Source organism: Mytilus californianus, unplaced genomic scaffold, assembly GCF_021869535.1.
Source record: "Mytilus californianus isolate M0D057914Y unplaced genomic scaffold, xbMytCali1.0.p SCAF_13, whole genome shotgun sequence".
NCBI classification, from domain to species: domain Eukaryota; kingdom Metazoa; phylum Mollusca; class Bivalvia; order Mytilida; family Mytilidae; genus Mytilus; species Mytilus californianus.
This window is the reverse complement of record NW_026262615.1, coordinates 1,880,514-1,885,527: the sequence shown is the minus strand read 5'-3', so window position 1 is coordinate 1,885,527 and position 5,014 is coordinate 1,880,514.

Sequence of the window (5,014 nt, the reverse complement as noted above, 5' to 3'; positions counted from 1 at the left end):
ATAGCCAGGGGAATATAAGTAAGGGGGAAGGAAACCAATGATACTATGCTTGGAAGATTTCGTTCGAACCTCTCTGGGTTTGACTATAATTTATGAGAAAATATCAGAGCTGTTCGAAAACTAATTTGTGTTATGCTATTGGTTTAAAAGTTTTGACGGAAGTATGACAATAAGTTATAACATGAATATTTATATATTTGAACTCTGTTTTTCTATCACTAAAAGGTCAATACACAGTTTTGTTTATCTAGGCGGCGTATTAATCACAACCACGCGCCACATCGTTCCTCCATTATACTGTTGTAGATAGTATAACCATTACTGACAGTGTTTTTTTTTTATTAATTAATTTGTTTTTTCTGCTTTTTGCTGTTTTTGTGTGTGTGTGTGTGTGTGTGTGTGTGTGTGATCGCATTAATAGCAGATAGTTTGTCGTTAATCTGCAATACTTCATGTACACCTTATACTTGGTCCGCGGTGTATTCGACTGACTGTTTCATTTTACCAAGGATTTTATTTCATTATACAAATCCTGGATTTTACCATAGATGTATGTTTTTTTTTATACAGCTATGATTTTACGTACGGTTGTTTTTTTCTCTCTTGTTACACTAGTCCGGAAACGTGCGCATTATCCTTTTTTTTCAAAGGTTTTTGGTGATATTTTCATTTTTCTTTATTTTTATTCTTTGGGAGGGGGGGGGGTGCATTTGATAGTAAAAACGGTATATAGAAAATAAAATATAAGAAATAGTAAAATAAGCAATGAAAATATCAGAAAACAGAAATAGAAAGTATTGACTCCGAGGTCATAAATGATTGAGCTATTATATTATAATTCATGCAATTTAAATTTTATGACTCCCTTTCTATTTCTTTTTAATAATCGCTGTAGCCGTAACCTTTGCTATTGGTATTGTGTTTGAAGTTTAACACACGGTTTTCATTACCTTTATGGTTTATTCCTATTCAAAGAATTTGTCAGTTTAACTGATTGTAATTTTTCTCATTATGAATTTAAAAATTTGAACTCTCGGTAGGTGGTACTTCGGTACGTGATCCTTTCACAAAACACAAGCTAGGATATGCAGATATACGAACGAATATATTTTGTATAAATTCATGATTTCCCTTAATACGTTATTTCATATCTTACTTTTTTAATACACGGGTTGGCAAGCGATCCGATAGGTATTTATTTTTCTTTCATTGGATAAATAATCCTACAAGTTTATTTGTATTGATGACGAAAAGGGATGTTACCACAGATGTAGGCCAGCCCTACATGCATTTGCTCCAGTTCCAATGTGTGTTTTCAAAACTCTTGAAGAGTAATATATATGCATTGCTTTACATCATATTTTACCCTGTTTGCATCTTCAATCAATGTTTAATATACCGTATCCGTTGCTGATCCAGGATTTAAAAAAAAGGGGGAACCACTAAAAAACATCAGGAGTGGGGCATACAGTCTATATGCAAGAGACATGTAGTCCCATAAGGGTGGGCGGGTTCACTTGTCTACCCATCCCCTCACCTCAATCCAATTATGTATGGATTAAGGGGGAGGGCGTAGAATGCGTACGCCCCCTTTAATTGGATAATATATCATTGTTTAGCATTAAATCGTACAAGCAATTCTGGACCGCCCCAAATCTTTACAAATTCTTTTGATTCTTGTTTTGAAAACACACTATCAGAATCAGAAACGAAAATAAAATATGAAAGCCAGCAACCAACGACAATCACCGAAATACAGCAGCACATGCGTTGAAGACCCATTGGTTTGCCAAGGCCGTTTTCTGCACTTTGGTCGGGTTGTTGTCTCTTTTAACACATTCCCCGCTTCCATTCTCAATTTGATCCTCCATGACATGGGACAAACGCATACAGAACCTGGCAGGGTTAATAATGTTTGTTATTGCCCAGTCCTCCCTGTAACTCGAGACAGTGGTCAATTTAATTCATGACCCACTCTTTGTGACATTTTAAAGATAAACAAAACTTCGTCAGAAAGACATAACAAAGTATATAAGTTCAGCACTGATCCTGATATGAAGCTGTTATCAGTCACAGCAAAACGGTAAACTACAGGCTCAATGCGCCTAAAATGCTGATCTTTTTTTGTTTCAATTCGTCTTTTATTGACATACAATATTTAAGCAATATTTTACACACCACTAAGCACCATCGATCATGTCACTTTGGTTTGAATTGGTTCAGTAGTTTCAGGGAAGCTCTTTTAACTAGACAATAGTCTGTCACTCACTTGGATCTATTTGCATCTTCAAAAATGGCCACTCTCTTACATTATAGACCGGATTCTAATTCAGCATTCATATCTTAGTTCTATTTGTAAATCATGCATATTGCTGATCATTTTGGCTGGTTACAGTTTCTCTTTTAAACTACTATTGAATTTGCCCAAAATGCAATAAAATGCTCCGCTGGGCGCAGCTTGATACGACCGCTGAGGTCGAACCCTGAACAGTTGGGGCAAGTATGGACACAACATTCAAGCTTGATACAGCACTGCATTTGGATTGTGATTATATATTTGACACAGCATAGGTTTCTGACACAGTATGAACTTAAAAATTTTTAATTTACCTATTCAAACCATATCATTATTATTTGCTTTTATATATAAATCAGAAATAACCAATTCAAAATGGAAAATTTTAAAGAAAAAAAAAATACCTCCCCTAAATTTTTTGAACCCCCTTATGATTCATCACCCCCAAACTCAATCACAGCCTTCCCTTTATGGTATGGTACCATGCAGTACAATTTCAGAGAGATTCATACACTTGAACACAAGTTATTGTCTGGAAACTAGAAAAATGCTTGTTTTTAGGCCCCTTTTTGGCCCCAAATTCCTAAACGTTTAGGGCAATTACCCCCAAACTCAAACCCAGCTTTCCTTTTGAGATATGGAACCTTGTAGTACAATTTCATAAAGATCCATACACTTAAAACAAGTTGTTGTCCTGAAACTAGAAAAATGCTTGTTTTTTGCCCCTTTTTGGCCCCTAATTCCTAAAATTTTGAGACAATTACCCCCAAAATCAATCCCATCCTTCCCTTTGTGGTATGGTACCTTGCAGTACAATTTCAGAGAGATCCATACACTTGAACACAAGTTATTGTCTGGAAACTCAAAAAATGCTATTTTTGGCCCCTTTTTGGCCCCTTATTCCTAAATGTTTTGGGCAATTACCCCCAAACTCAATTCAAGCTTTCCCTTTGTGATATGGAACCTTGTACTTCAATTTCAGAAAGATCCATACACTTACACACAAGTTGTTATCATGAAACTAGAAAAATGCTTGTTTTTTTGCCCCTAATTCCTAAAATTTTGAGGCAATTACCCCCCAAATCAATCCCAGCATTCCCTTTGTGATTTGGAACCTTGTGGTACAATGTCAGAGAGATCCATACACTAACACACGAGTTATGTCTGGAAGTTACAAAAATGCTTATTTTTGGCCCCTAATTCCTTAACTGTTGGTACCATAACCCCCAAAATCAATCCCAACTTTCCTTTTGTGGTATTGAACCTTATGGTAAAATTTCATGGAGATCCATTCAGTTAAACTAAAGTTAGAGTGCGAAAACCAATGTGTCTTCGTACGACGACGACGACGCCAACGTCATACCAATATACTACCAAAATTTTTTAAATTTTGCGGTCGTATAAAAATTGATTAAATCACTATTTAAGGGTAATAATTCCTTAAAGACTCATCCAAAAGTGTTTGCTGTGTACAGACTGACCAGAATAAAAATCAACAAAGTTTATACTAGACACCATAAGAACCATTCACCTCAAGTTTGGTAAAAAGTTTACAATGGACAACAAGTAAGTTTATACAGTAGTTCAGTGGCTTTATGGGGATGTGAGCTAAAAGGTTTACAGACGACAAACAATGAACTGAGTATGAAGACACAATTAGTCACTTTTGCCAGATTAGCTTAAAAAAAAGGATTCTCTCATAACTCATCTATTTTAAATTTGTGTATATGTCAATGTATACATTGTTTATTGTATTAATTTGAGTATTTTCTTGATCCAAATCAAACTTGTTTCATAGGTGGCTTTCGGTTGTTGTCTGCTCTTTGGTCGGGTTGTTGTCTCTTTGACATATTCCCCATTTCCATTCTCAATTTTATTGTTTAATAAGTTTATGACACTTGCCTTCCTCATGTCAGGTCAAATTTGATATCATTATGATTCCAACAGTCTAAATTGTTATCAGGTCAAATATTTGCAATATTACAAAGCCTTGATGCAGATTGTTTAAAAATTTGTTGGACAAAATGATATATTTTCAAAGGGAATAAAAACAAAGAAGGCAAAAAAGCATTATTCTTTAAAACATATAAAACTTCTGTATCAGACAATTACTTTATTTTTGGATATATTGTAATGTGTGTGTCAGAATTAGATCCTATCAAACTAACTTAAGCAGTAAACTTTTTTGTTTTAAATATGTACTACTTTCCAGAATGTTCTTTTTCGACTTAGCCCGATTGAGTGGTGTTACATCTTACAAAGTCTATCCAAATTATTTTTGCAAAGAATTCCGCTAAAGTCGGTGATAGGGGCCGTCTTAAACTTGCAGTGAAGTGAGAGTTTTTTTGCTCCGAGTTGAGGTCTCAATGTGACTTTGAGATGAAGAACAGCAATAAAAGCGCTGTTCCTTTGCTTTTTGTATGTTTTTTTGATGTGCATTTACTGATTTTGTGTCATGGATGGATACTCCATATCCTTTGTTTTTCTATTAATATTGAAAATCTCTAAATCCAAGTCACTGCACCATATCCTAGAAACAGGGCCTCAAAATAGTCGTCAAACTGATATGTACTGATAGTAATACAACTTTATATCAAATATCAATGATCTATCACAAGTAATACCTGTCAAACTTACTAACTTAAGCAAAAAACTTAACAATTGTTGATGCCAGAGCCATTGTCGCCAGAAAAGGAACCCTTATGTCTCACTTTCCCA